This window comes from Myotis yumanensis, unplaced genomic scaffold, assembly GCF_028538775.1.
Source record: "Myotis yumanensis isolate MYYU_CA2020_CCGP unplaced genomic scaffold, mMyoYum1.0.hap1 SCAF_9, whole genome shotgun sequence".
Taxonomy (NCBI): Eukaryota; Metazoa; Chordata; class Mammalia; order Chiroptera; family Vespertilionidae; genus Myotis; species Myotis yumanensis.
Genome location: NW_027223760.1, coordinates 12,769,693 through 12,784,620, shown reverse-complemented (window position 1 = coordinate 12,784,620; position 14,928 = coordinate 12,769,693). Strand labels below are relative to the sequence as shown.

At 44.4% G+C, this 14,928-nt stretch overlaps 1 long non-coding RNA gene across 3 annotated transcripts in view; it reads right to left on the bottom strand.

Annotated features, from left to right (window-relative positions):
• Positions 1-14,928, bottom strand: part of LOC139016145 (uncharacterized) — a 28,565-nt gene that overhangs the window by 10,318 nt on the left and 3,319 nt on the right. Inside the window, exons 1-2 of one of the 3 annotated variants that reach the window (XR_011472630.1) lie at positions 14,347-14,425; positions 7,382-7,571 (exon numbers count right to left, since the gene is read on the bottom strand). The exons of 1 other annotated variant lie outside the window; for it this stretch is intronic. This is a non-coding gene — a long non-coding RNA (uncharacterized lncRNA). Of the gene's footprint in view, positions 1-7,381; positions 7,572-14,346; positions 14,426-14,928 lie in introns of those variants that run through there. One more of the 3 variants, XR_011472629.1, reaches the window with a different exon arrangement.

Genomic DNA, 14,928 nt, shown 5'->3' with positions numbered 1-14,928 from the left:
TTTGAGCATGTTTTCATATGTCTCTTGGCTTTCTGAATGTCCTCTTTTGAAAGGTGTCTATTTAGATCCTTTGCCCATTTTTTGATTGGATTGTTTATCTTCTTTTTGTTAAGTTGTATGAGTTCCCTATAAATTTTGGAGATTAAGCCCTTATCAGATATGACGTTGGCAAATATGTTTTCCCACGAGGTGGGTTTTCTTGTTGTTTTGTTGATGGTTTCTTTTGCTGTGCAGAAGCTTTTTATTTTGATGTAGTCCCATTTGTTCAGTTTCTCTTTAGTTTCAACTGCCCTAGGAGCTGTATCAGTGAAGAAATTGTTTTGGCATATGTCTGAGATTTTGTTGCCTTTGTATTCTTCTAGAATTTTTATGGTTTCCTGTCGTACATTTAAGTCCTTTATCCATTTTGAGTTTATTCTTGTGTATGGTGTAAGTTGGTGGTCTAGTTTCATTTTCTTGCATATGTCTGTCCAATTTTCCCAACACCATTTATTGAAGAGACTATCTTGGCTCCATTGTATGTTCATGCCTCCTTTGTCAAAAATTAATTGAGCATATTGGTTCGGGCTAATTTCTGGACTCTCTATTCTATTCCACTGATCTATATGCCTGTTCTTGTGCCAGTACCAGGCAGTTTTGAGAACAGTGGCTTTGTAATACAGCTTGGTATCTGGCATTGAGATCCCACCTACTTTGTTCTTTCTCAGGATCGTTGCAGCTATTCTGGGTCTTTTTTTATTCCAGATGAATTTTTGGAGAGTTCGTTCTAGATCTGTGAAGAAGGCCATTGGTATTTTAATGGGAAGTGCGTTGAATGTATAGATTGCTTTGGGTAGTATGGACATTTTAATGATGTTGATTCTACCAATCCAAGAACATGGTATGTTCTTCCATCTGTTTATGTCTTCCTCTATCTCTTTTTTCAACGTCCTGTAGTTTTCTGAGTAGAGGTTTTTAACCTCTTTAGTTAAGTTTATTCCTAGGTATCTTAATTTTTTTGGTGCGATGGTAAATGGGATTGTTTTTCTGATCTCCCTTTCTGAAAGTTCACTATTGGTGTATAGAAATGCCTCAGATTTCTTGGGGTTAATTTTGTATCCTGCTACATTGCCAAATTCATGTATTAAGTCTAGTAGCTTTTTGATGGAGTCTCTAGGGTTTTGTATGTATAATATCATGTCATCTGCAAATAAGGACAGTTTTACTTCCTCTTTTCCAATTTGGATGCCTTTTATTCCTTCTTCTTGCCGAATTGCAATGGCTAATACTTCCAGTACTATGTTGAACAGGAGTGGTGAGAGTGGGCATCCCTGTCTTGTTCCTGTTCTTAGGGGAAATGGTGTTAGTTTTTGTCCATTGAGTATGATGTTGGCTGTGGGCCTGTCATATATGGCTTTTATTATGTTGAGGTATGATCCTTCTATTCCCACCTTTCTGAGAGTTTTTATCAAAAATGGGTGTTGGATTTTGTCGAATGCTTTTTCTGCATCAATTGATATGACCATGTGGTTTTTTTCTTTCAATTTGTTTATGTGATGTATCACATTTATTGATTTACGGATGTTGTACCATCCTTGCATCTCTGGGATGAATCCTACTTGGTCATGGTGTATGATCCTTCTGATGTACTGCTGGATCCGATTTGCTAAGATTTTGTTGAGGATTTTGGCATCTATGTTCATGAGGGATATTGGCCTGTAATTCTCTTTCATTGTGATGTCTTTACCTGGTTTTGGTATTAGGGTGATGCTGGCTTCATAGAATGAGCTTGGAAGCGTTCCTTCCTCTTGAATTTTTTGTAGTAGTCTGAGGAGGGTAGGTTTTAGTTCTTCCTTGAATGTTTGGTAGAACTCCCCTGTGAAGCCGTCTGGCCCTGGGCTTTTGTTTGCTGGAAGCTTTCTGATGACTGCTTCAATTTCTTCCATAGTTATTGGCCTATTGAGGTTTTTAGATTCTTCCTGATTGAGTTTTGGAATGTTGTATTTTTCTAGGAATTTGTCCATTTCCTCCAGGTTGTCCAGTTTGTTGGAGTAGAGTTGCTCGTAGTATTGTTTAACAATCATTTGTATTTCTGTGGGGTCTGTTGTTATTTCGCCTCTATCATTTCTGATTTGGTTTATTTGGGACCTCTCTCTTTGCTTCTTGGTGAGCCTGGCTAGGGGTTTGTCAATCTTGTTTATCCTTTCAAAGAACCAGCTCTTGGTTTCATTGATTTTCTGTATTGTTTTTTTGGTCTCTATTTCATTGATTTCTGCTCTAATCTTTATTATCTCCTTCCTTCTGCTCACTCTGGGGTTTTCTTGTTGCTCTCTTTCTAATTCTTTGAGTTGTAGAGTTAGATGATTGACTACCATTTTTTCTTGTTTTTTGAGATAGGCCTGTAGAGCTATAAACTTTCCTCTCAGGACTGCTTTCATTGTGTCCCAGAGGTTTTGGATTGTTGTGTTTTCATTGTCATTAGTGTCCAGGATGTTTTTAATTTCTTCTTTGATGTCATCGGTAACCCAATCAATATTTAATAACATGCTATTCAGCTTCCAAGTGTTTGAGTATTTTGGGTTGGTTTTATTGTAGTTTATTTCTAACATTATGCCATCGTGGTCTGAGAAGAAGCTTTTTATGATTTCAATCTTCTTGAATTTGTGGAGACTTTGCTTGTGACCCAATATGTGGTCTATTTTTGAATATGTCCCATGAGCACCTGAGAGGAATGTATATTCCGCAGCTGTGGGGTGAAGTGTTCTGAAGATGTCAATTAAGTCCATCTGATCTAGTGAGTCATTTAGGATTGCTGTTTCTTTGCTGAGTTTTTGTCTAGTGGATTTATCCAGTGATGTCAGTGGTGTATTAAAGTCCCCTACTATGATTGTATTGTTGTCGATCTCTCCCCTGATATCTTCCATAAGTTTTCTTATGTATGTGGGTGCTCCTGCATTGGGTGCATATATGTTTACCAGGGTTATATCTTCTTGTTGTATTGATCCCTTTAGTATTATGAAGTGGCCTTCCTTATCTCTGGTTATGGCCTTCACTTTGAGATGTATTTTGTCAGATATAAGTATTGCTACCCCAGCTTTCTTTTCCTTTCCATTTGCGTGAAAGATATTTTTCCATCCCTTCACTTTCAGTCTGTGTGAGTCCCTTCTAATGAGGTGGGTCTCTTGTAGACAGCAGATGTATGGGTCATGTTTTTTTATCCATTCAGCCACTCGATGTCTTTTGGTTGGAGCATTTAGTCCATTTACATTTAAAGTTATTATTGAAAGGTATTTGTTTGTAGCCATTTCTTTTTTGTGTGTGTGTATGTGGCTGTTTTCTTTCTGAGCTTGATATTTCTTCTTTTTACACCAGTCCCTTTAGCATTTCTTGCATGGCTGGCTTGGTGGTGATAAACTCCCTTAGCCCTTTTTTGTCTGTGAAGCTTCTTATTTCCCCTTCAATTTTGAATGATAGCCTTGCTGGATAGAGTATTCTTGGATTCAGTCCTTTGCTTTGCATCACTTTGTAGATTTCCGTCCATTCTTTTCTGGCCTGATGTGTTTCTGTTGAGAAATCATTTGATAATCTAATGGGAGATCCCTTGTATGTTACTTTCCGTCTCTCTCTTGCAGCCTGTAAGATTCTCTCTTTATCCTGAACATTTGCCATGGTAATTATGATGTGTCTTGGTGTGGGTCTTTTCGGGTTCACCTTGTTTGGAACTCTCTGGGCTTGTGTGACTTTTTTCTTCCCCACCTCAGGGAAGTTTTCTGATATTATTTCTTCGAATAGGTTTTCTAATCCATGTTCGTCTTTCTGTTGTTCTGGCACCCCTATTATTCGTATGTTGTTTCGTTTCATGTTGTCCCAAAGCTCCCTTAGGCTCTCCTCCTGTCTTTTAATTTTTTTCTCCATTTGCCGTACAGTTTGAGTGTGTTTTGCTTCCTTGTCTTCTAATTCACTAATTCGGTCCTCCGCTTCTCCCAGTCTACTGTTGATACTTTCAATGGAGTTTTTTATTGAAGCTATGTCACTCTTCATTTCTTCTTGGGACTTACTTAAGTTGTTGATTTTTTCATCTGTTTCTTCTAGCTTCTTGCATAAGTAGTTGAGTTTTTCATCTGTTTCTTCTTGCTTCTTGAACATGTGGTGCATGTACTCTAGGAACCTTATTCTGAATTCTTTTTCCGTCATGTTGCATATCTCTGTCTCACTTAGCTGCTTTTCTGGGGAGTCCTCCTTTTCTTTCCTTTGGGGGTTTCTTTGCCTACCCATGTTTGATCTCGCTGACATATGTAGATGTTGAGATGTTCAGTGGCTGCTCCCTGGGTGGCAGGGGCTCCTTGGGTTGTGGTTGCTGCTCAGATGGTTGCGGTAGCAGCTGCTTTCCAGTTGGCAGCAGCTCCTCTGGTGGGTGTTGTTCACAGCTGTGTTGGCTCTTCTGGCTGGTAGGGGGAGGCTTCAAGTACAGTTGCTGTTCCACAGACAGAGGGTGTGGTGATCAGGAGGCTGTGGTGATCAGGAGGCTGCGGTGCTCAGGGGGCTGCTGTTGCTTGGATCTGCGGTCTGGGAAACGCTCCTCTCTTATGGGCACTGCATGGTCTGATCAGTTCCTCAGGATGCCCCCTTTAGTCTCAGTTCTCCGCAATCACAAAATCCAAATCTCAAATCTCCTGGCGCCAGCAAACCCGCGGAACTCCTTACCCTGGTCAGGGTCTGTGTCTGTCCCAAGAGACGCGGCTGTCTGCCATGCGGTCTCCCTCCGACCCTCTGGGCTCAGGTCTGGCAAACTTTCCTGCCCAGATCCCTGGTTTTTAACCTTTCCAGGGGAGGTCTGCCCTTCCAGGCTGCAAGCCGTCTCACCAGCTGAGTAAATTTGCCAATTCGGGGTGGGTGTTATTAGTTTCAGCTGCTTACTCCGTTTGCTCCGGGACAAGACCTGGGACGCGTCTGCCTATATCGCCGCCATCTTCCCGCAATCCATATGAACCTGTCTATATTTTAATATGGATTTGCGTGTATATACATAAACTTGGAAAGACACACAAAGACTGGTGATGTTAGGTGTTTTTGCTGAAGAAATTGGTTGGCTGTTGGACAGAAGTGGAAGAGTGACTTCTGTACTCTTTGCATTTTTCTTATTTAAAAATTGTGGTAAAATGCCCATACTATAATAGTGACCATCTTAACCCTTTCAAAAACTATATTTTTATTGATTTCAGAGAGGAATGGAGAGGGAGAGATAGAAACATCAATGAAGTGAGAATCAGTGATTGGCTGCCTCCTGCACACCCCCTAGTGGGGATTGAGCCCACAACCCAGGCATGTGTCCTGACTGAACATTGAACTGTAACCTTCTGATTCATAGATTGACTTTCAACTACTGAGCCACACTGACCCAGCCCATCTTAAAAATCTTTTAGTGTACACGTCTGTGACATTAGGTACATTCACAGTGTTGTGCAATGATCACCACCATCCATCCCCAGAACATTTTCATCTTACAAAACTGAAACTCTACCGATGCCTGCTCTCCAGCCCCTGGCAACCACCACTCTCCTTTCTAGTCCTGTGAATTCGACCACTCTGACACCTTATACAAATGGGATCTTACGGTATTTGCCTTTTTGTCGTTGACTTTCTTCACATAGCATAGTGTCCTCCAAGTTCATATTGTAACAAGTGGGAGCACTGAATAATATTCCAGTGTATATAGCATATTTTGTTTATCCTGTCCTCCCTTGTTACCTTTGCTTCTACCTTTTTGCTATTGTGAAGAATGTTGCTATGAATATACTTTTTTTTAATTTGAGAGAGAGGGGAAAGGAGAAGGAGAGAGAGAGAAACATAGATGTGAGAGGAGAACATGGGTCGCATGCCCACTACCGGGGATCAAGCTTGCAACCCAGGTATATCCTCTGACCAGAAATCAAACCAACCACCTTCAGGTGCATGGTAGGACACCCAAGTCACAGAGCTACACCAGCCTGGGCTCTGTTGTTATTCTGATGGTTATTTCCCCCCAAAAAACAACAAAACAGTATATTGACACATTTGTCTTCTTTACATGCTGGGTTCAAGGAATTTTGTGCCCACAAACATCTATAGGTAGTTAGTGGGGCTAATATTATACAGAGGAAGACTTGGAGCTTGGACTCAAGTCCCCAACCATTACAAGGGCATCATTGGTTAATATTTGAGCTCAGAGAGTCTGAAGTCCGTCTCACTGAACCCCTGTATCACAGTGTATTAGGCCTCAGTTCCTCCTCATATGCACCTGTCTACATGTATGTATGGATTTGCTTGTATAGACATTGATTCTGGAAAGATACACAAAGACTGGTGATGTTAGGTGTTTTGGGTGAAGGAATTGGATGGATGTTAAGACAGAAGTGGAAGGGTGACTTCTGTACTTTTTATGTTTTTACTAGAGGCCCAATGCATGAAAATTGTGGTAAAATGCACATACCCTAAAATTTACCATCTTAACCTTTTAAAAATATATTTTTATTGATTTCAGAGAGGAGTGGAGAGGAAGAGAGAGAGAGAGAGAGAGAGAGAGAGAGAGAGAGAAGAGGAAACATCAGTGAGAAAGAATCCTGATCGGCTGCCTCCTGCACACCTCCTACTTGGGATTGAACCTAGGTATGTGCCCTGACTGGTAACAAAAGGTATTTGCTACAAAGCTGGAGCACATTCTGGGGAAATAGCCTAGAGACTTCAGAAACAAAAGGATCTAACATAGATTCTTTAGTTGCTTGTGTTGCTATGTAGCAAAATCTTTCATTTCTGCAAATTTAGCAGGGTATGGAATGTAAATATATAAAACTGTATGGGGTTTTTCCAGGCTAATATGCAAACTGTCTCCTCCAGAGTTCGACTGGGAGACCGTAAGTTCGATGGCTCAGTATGATGTGCGCTACAACCAGGGGGCAGCATGGAAGGAAGGAAGGTCCCACCTGGCAGCCAGGGGAGGGAGGCCCTCCCCACCCACCCCGCCCCCCTGCAACTCTCCCCCCCTTCTTCCCTTCTCCCCCTTCCCCCCAGCATCTGCTAGGCAGCCTACCCATGCATGACTTTCATGTACTGGGCCTCTAGTATAAATAAATAAATAGTATGTCTCCAAATTAATATTAAAAGGCAAATACTCATAACAGCAACAGGGAGGCATCAGTCTGGACAGCATGCACATTTCCCTCTAGAGCAGTGATTCTCTACCTTCCTAATGCCGAAACCCTTTAATACAGTTCCTCATGTTGTGGTGACCCCCAATCATAAAATTATTTTCGTTGCTACTTCCTAACTGTAATTTTGCTAAGGTTATGAATCATAATGTAAATATCTGATATGCAGGATGTATTTTCATTGCATAGTGATTAATCACAAAACAAGATGTAATTACATATGTGTTTTCCGATGGTCTTAGGTGACCCCTGTGAAAGGGTCCTTCAACCCCCAGTTTGAGAACCGCTGCTTTAGTGCATCAGTGAGGCTCATTCAGTTCTAGGCTCCTGGGAGGTGCAGCTCAGGTGACCACGCTGCTCCAGGCCTGTGGTACCTGTTGCTTGTCAACCATGGGTTCCAGCAGTCACCTAGAAAATTGGAGGATAGGACTTAGGGCTTCAAGACGGTCCAGAGTGAGGCCCCAGCAATTCCCTAGGGCCTCATTCCTGCCCGCACCAGGCGGCCAGCTTCAACTTGAATGGACACTGGGACAGGACACCCAGGCAGCGCTGGCCCCGCCCCCTCCCACCTGCCAGTCCACCCAGGCAGCGCTGGCCCCGCCCCTCCCACCTGCCAGTCCACCCAGGCAGCGCTGGCCCCGCCCCCTCCCACCTGCCAGTCCACCCAGGCAGCGCTGGCCCCGCCCCCACCCACGTGAGGACCCATCTAGGGTTCCGCTCTCCTGGTGGCACTTCCGCTCCCCTGGCGGCGCTTCCCCGGCAGGACCAGGTGGCTGAGGTGGGGGCCTAGATGATTTGGGGCGGGGGGGCGGCGGGGGCAGCAGTAACCCCAGGTAGCAGCCGCCAGCTCCTCCCCCACCTCTCCCGACCCGACCCCCAGCGCCTGGGGCCATAAGGGGCTCCCTGGCTCAGACCCAATGCTGTGTGGTGTACGTTGACCACGAAGGAGAAGAGGACAACGAAGCCGGGAAGCAGAGGAGGCCCTGGATTCCGAGGACGCCAAGGAAGAGGACAGCGCAGCCAGTGGCTGCAGGGAAAGCGGCTAAAGGAGGCACAGCGCCTACAGCTACCCACCCAGTCCATGGCTGCGGGCTCCTGCCCGCCTCCTCTGCCCTCACCCGAGCTCTCCCAAACCCGAACCCCAACCTCCACTCCCCTGACTGAGGGGAAATGACAGGGCACATCGAGTGACACTCACACACAACAGAAACACACACAGCACAACAGAACAGCACACCTACATCTACTCTCTCTTACTGGCTTCCTTTACTCAGATGATTACTTTAAGACTAGAGGCCTCATGCACGAAATGTGTGCACTGGAGTGGGGTCTCTCAGCCCAGCTCTCGGGGGAAGCCCAACTGATGGCTCCCTGTAGGAAGCGGGCCTAAGCCAGCACTCAGACATCCTTAGCACTGCTTTGGATGCAGATGAGGCTGCAGCCACCACCATTGCACTCACCAGCCATGAGCCCAGCTTCTGGCTGAGAGGCGCTCCCCCTGTGCCACCAACTGACCACCAGGGGCCAGTTCCTGTGTTTAGCGTCTACCCTCTGGTGGTCAGTGTGCATCATAGTCACCAGTCATTTCGTCATTCAGTCGTTTTGCATATTAGCCTTTTATTATGCAGGATTAGTCCATCTTGTTTTGCATATCAATAATTCATTTTTATTGCTGAATAGTATTCCATTAATAATGGATATATCAGTATATTTCAACACTGATGGCTATTTGAGTTGTTCCAATTTTTGACTTACAAAGAAAGCTATTATGAATATTTATGTACAAGTCTGTTTATGGAAATATACTTCTATTTCTCTTGGTAAATACCTGAAAGTGGAATGGCTGGGTCATACAGTAGGTGTCTGTTTAACCTTAAAAAAAACTATTTTCCAAGTAACTCCTTTGTCACTAATATAATTCTGTATGTTTCCATTTATAGTATCTTACCTAACCATTTGGCCTGCTGCCTCTGCCAATTTAAAAATCATATTGAGGTCTTGCCAAGACAGTGAAACTGCATTGTGAGTCTGAATGTGTGACCAACACACCTTGTGATGAGTCTGAAATGCCCGATGATAGACTTTTTTTTTTTTTTATTTTATGTTTTCACTAGAGGCCCTGTGCACAAAATTGTGCACGGGCAGGGAGTCCCTCAGCTTGGCGTGCACCCTCTCCAATCCAGGACATCCCTCTTGCAATCCGGGACCACTGGCTCCTAACTGATCAAGTGCCTGCCTGCCCGATTGCTCCTACCCATTCTACCTGCCGTCCTGATCGCCCCTAACTGCCCTTCCCTGCTGGCCTGATTACTCCTAACTGCCTTTGCCTCATTCCCTGCCACCCTGGCTTTTTCTGGAAGATGTCCGGTCTGATTAGCATATTACCCTTTTATTAGTATAATTTCTTTATTTGCAATCAATGACGATACATTTTAAGCAAATAAAGTAACTGTATTATTTCTATTCATTTATTCAGAGTTCAACTCTAAATTATTAAGAACTACTCCTTGCTAAGAGTCTGATGAAGGGAAGGGTATTTCTATTAATGGGCACATCCTGTGTGTTGTGCTCTCTGCCGGGTGCTTTGCTTCCAAAAGAGAAATTGTTCATTAGTGTGTCACAGTTTGTAAACTCTTTTGTATGCATTAGGTTTCAATTGCCCTTTGCAGAGTAGACAGATGAAGATACATTTTTATTTTGTTTGTTTTTGCAAGTTTATGAAAAGAGTACAAATGATGCTGTTTTATGTAAGTTTTATTTGGAACCTGAGAGTTTTTGGATCCATCACCAGAAGCTGCTACCCAGCCCTTCTATGGCATGGGAGGGCTCTTTCTTTTTAGACTGTGCACCTCTGAACTTGCTCTGAAGCACAAGGTTTTCTATCCACCAAACAGTCGTGTGCTTTTAAGTATTTTTCTATACATTAGGTTTATTGGCAGCTACTTGATAACTTCCCAAATGTGTTTTCATGCCCAGATAGCTTAAATACAGGTTTCCATCGTGACCTGGGGCACATCAGAAATAATACTGCTGTGCTACTTACATGAAGTCAGTTTAGCTTCTTTTTCAAAACAATGTTTTGACCAATTATATTACTCCCTTCTGCCCCAACAGTGGGCAGAATAGGCATTTTAATCTGCTTTTAAGGTGAGTAAAAACAAGATCAGAAAGGGCTAAGAGCTGTCACCTAGAGCCCAGGTCTCCAGCTCCCAGTTTTGGACTTTCCACAAGACCATCCATGCTCCTCTTTCCCCGAACGTTACCCCCTTCTCTGACCCTTATCATCACCAGCAACACTTTCAATTCTTCTGGAAAATAAACCCAGCTGCTCAATGGTACACTTGACCTTCACACAGTCAGAATCTTTAGATGGTTCCCTAAGTAAAGCTGAAAATATAAGAAATTACATGAAATGATAGCAAAGTAGGCAACTGACAAAAGTTGTTTCTCCCGTTCTGTATTTTAGGACCCCAAAAATTATTTCATAGATCTATTGAACACTAGAGGTTCAGTGCATGAAATTTGCACATGAGGGATCCCCTCAGCCCAGCCTGCACCCTCTCCAATCCGGGACCACTTGGAGGATGTCTGACTCACAATATGGGACCACTGACTCCTAACTCCTCATCTGCCTGCCTGCCTGCCTGCCTGATCAGCCCTAACTGCCCCCCCTGCTGGCCAAGTCACCCACAACTGCCCCTCCTGCCAGCCTAGTTGCCCCCAACTGCTCTTCCCCTGCCAGCCTGGTTGCCCCTAACTGCCGCTGTGCTGGCCTGGTCACCACTTACTGCCCCCCACCCCCCCGCCCCCCCCCCTTGTGCCGGCCTGGTTGCCCACAACTGCCCCCCCCCCCCCCACCACTGTGGGTCTCGTTGCCCCATGCACCATGCTGCTTGGTTGTTTTGTCACCCCGCACTAACTCCCTGTGGGCCTGGTCACCGCATGCAGCCTGCTGCTCGATCATTTGGTTGCCCCTCACTAATCCCCCTGCCAGCCTAGTTGCCTCACACAGGCTGTTTGGTCGCCTGTTCAGTTGCGATGGTTGCTTAGGCTTTTATATATATAGGAGATTCTACAGTGGTACACAACCTGGCAAGTCTCTTAACATACATCCCGAGTACCTGCCTAAATCTTAAGCACAGAGTGAGGGTAGACATATTGTTTTTTCTGTATAGAGCCATCTGTTATGGGGCTGGCATATGTGAAGGCAGGGCCCAAGTGAGGAATAGGTGAGTTAGTGCAAGAAGGGTGGGTCCAGAAGAGGACGTGTTAGCCGTGGGTGTTAATCGTGGTCATCTGTGATGGTAGCAAGGACACAAGCATCCTGAAGAGTGGAGAGAGGAAGGCTCAGGCCCCCTCTGCATCTGAAGCAGGACAGGATGGATGCGTGAATGTGAGTTCACAGTAGATCTGCAGAGTGTCTAACTGAGTGGGTCTTCCAGCCCTGGCTTTCCTCCAGTAACTGGCTGTTGGCCCTTGGGGACCAATGGTATAGTCCTAAATATAGTCACCATATGTCATGCTAGGGAATGTTCTAAGTAACCACTTTAAAAAAAGAGACAGTTTCTCCTTTTGTTGTGTCAACAATCATAGATGTAAGTTGGGGTTTATTTTTCTCCTCTCCAAATGGCACTCAAATATTTGCTGAGTCCCTATATATTGGACTGGGATGTAGGCTCTGGACTGACAAATAGCTGTCCCGTGAGTCTTTCAATATCAGATGTGATTTCTTCTTTTTTGACAGATGAAGAACTCCTATTAGAAGGAACTGTCATCAAAGCATTACAAGGCCGACAGAACACCAGCACTGAGCTGACCATTGAGTCAGAGAGGGCATCCTCTATCAAAAATAGCTACACTTCCTCATTTCTTATGAGTGAGCTGCTAGACTCTAATAAATTCCTGAATGAATCTCCAGAGTGAACCCCATCCTCAGGCATATTAATAAAGCACTAGTGGCTCAGTGCATGAAATTCGTGTGTGTGTGTGGGGGGGGGAGGGGTTGTCCCTCAGCCTGGCATGCATCCTCTCCAATCTGGGACACCTCGGGGGATGTCGGACATACCTCTCACGATCCGGGACCACTGGTTCCTAACCACTCACCTGCCTGCCTGCCTGATTGCCTCTAACCGCTTCTGCCTGCCCGCCTGATCGCACCCTAACCGCTCCCCTGCCAGCCCAATTGATGTCTAACTGCTGCCCTGACAGCCTGATCGCCCCCAGCTGCCCTCCCCTGCCGGCCCAATCGCCCCCAGCTGCCCTCTGCTATAGCGACCCGCCTCCTCCACTGGGATCCGCCTACTTTACTTGAGGTGGCGGAGATGCCCATACTGGCCTCTTCCGCACCATGTGGAGCAATGGGACCCCTAGGCCTCACCACATGGAGCGGCCACTGGGCACCGCCTGCGTGGTGCATGTGGCCATCTTGTGGTGGCCATCTTGTGATGATGTCGCATGCAAGGTCGTGAGGACCACCTAGGCCAGGGGTGGGCAACCCCTGACACGGATGCCATGTTTGGCTGAACCATATGTTTGGCAGCAAGAAACGCAAGAAGGGGGAGTGGAAGTCTCAGGAGGAGGAATTGTTCCTAAAAACGTAAGTAATTGGGAACACTTAGAGTTCTTATCTAAAATGAGGAAATAATGAATAGTTATAATGAGTTATAATAATGAGTAACTTTTGCTGGCACCTGAGACCCTCTGTTATAAGCTTCCATTTACAATTTTTTTCTTAATATCGACTTTTTTACTTTTCAGATAAATTCAGTGTGGGTACATCTTAGATAAATAAATAACTTTACATAACAAGTTATCATAAAGACCATAGACATGGATTGACAAGAGAGGGGGAGAGCAATTTCTATGCCTCTGCCTTAACTGTCTCTTCCTTCCTAGATCCGACTAGTGTTTTGGTTTCATCCACATACACTTGTGAATCTTTCTTCTCAGTGATGAATTTTGTTAAGTCTCATAATAGGAGTAGCCTGACGGATGAAAGTAGTAGCTTGTGCATATCTCTGAAGGTCACAAAATATAAACCTGATGTAATTTCTCTGTCATCAGTGATGCAGCAGCAAAAGTCCCACTGATAATATCAAATGGAGTCATAAAGTTTTCTGTTGGACTTGCAGTGTACATGTATACATTAAAAAATAAATGTATTTTTCATCATCATATACTGTGTTTTTGTCGCTCAAATGAATTTTATTATTTCTTCAAATTTCTTTTTATTAAAATATATTGATTTTTTACAGGGAGGAAGGGAGAGGGATAGAGAGTTAGAAACATCGATGAGTGAGAAACCTTGATCAGCTGCCTCCTGCACACCCCCCACTGGGGATGTGCCTGCAACCGAGGCACATGCCCTTGACCAGAATCGAACCCGGGACCCTTTGGTCCACAGGCCATCGCTCTAGCCACTGAGCCAAATCGGTCAGGTCTCTTCAAGTTTCTTCACATATGTACACCTTAAGAGATATCAAGTAGGCCTAACATGTTCTCAAAAAATTAGGGTTGGCACGCAGAAGAATTTTGAGTCAGAGATTTTGCTGGTTTGGGCATGCACTCACAAAAAGGCTGCCCACCCTTGACCTAGGCTTTTATTAGTATAGTTAATAAAGCATGTATTTGAAATGTATCAATTCATAGCTAACTCTAGCCTTGAGGTAAGGAATTATAGTGTAAATAGTCAAGTATTTATATGCAAATAACAAGGGCCATAGGCAAGACAAACAGGGCTGAAGCTGGAATCCCTGGGGAAGACATTACTTCCTCAAGCAGCAGTGTGGTCCAACCAGGTGAAGAGGTCTTCTCTCCCTTGTTTCCCCAAGACACTCAGTCCCTGAGAACTGGCAGACACCTCCTCCCCCAGGGGTATAGGCTACTCAGGTGCTCTGTCCCCCTGGCTCACCAGTTATTTATAACATATTTAACCTATCTGTACCGGATCATTCACTTTCGCCCCTCTCAACAGATCTTGGGGTTGTCAGAATATTTGGGTCCCTGAGCCTATTTGCCCCCCAAGCTTTTAAGATCATACACAAATGTGTGCCCTGTCCTGGTGTAGCAGGATCTTCACCCTTAAAAGCTAGTGTAAAATTCTCAGTAGGTTTTGGTATTTTTTTTAAATTAAACTCCCAGCCCAGCTGGTGTGGCTCAGTTGATTCAATGTTGTATCGTTTACCAGGAGTCCATGGTTGGATTACTGGTCAGGGCACATGTCAGGGTAGTAGGGGAGCATGTTTCTTTCCCTTCTTCTCTCTGAAATCAATAAAAATAATAAAGAATCAAAAGTCTTTTGAAAAACAAACCACAACAGAAACCCCTCTAACCTGTTGGATAGCTACCAGGGAATTGCTGAAGATACAGGGTAAAGAAAAATGTGTGAGCAGTAACCATCCAACTTCCTTCTGTATCCAACACAGATCCTTGGCTGCATGACACCAAGTGATAATGGTTCCTCCACTCTTGCAAAGAGAGGAGAGTCATTACGAAATCACATTAAGTCATGAGATTTAAATGCCTGTGTAAGTAAAAGAAATTCTGAGTGAACAAGATTTAATAATTGACCTAAATGACCACAGATAAATGCTGCTGGCTTAACAATATGAGATGCAGAATGGTACCAACCACACACAGGACAATAGCACAGCGTCCCCCAGTAGAGCAGTGGGAATGGGAAACAGCCCAGCATGTTTTGTGGCAGGAGAAAGCAGGAGAAATGCAGATTTCATATTTATGTGTCTTTTTCTAGGAGGGCTTATGC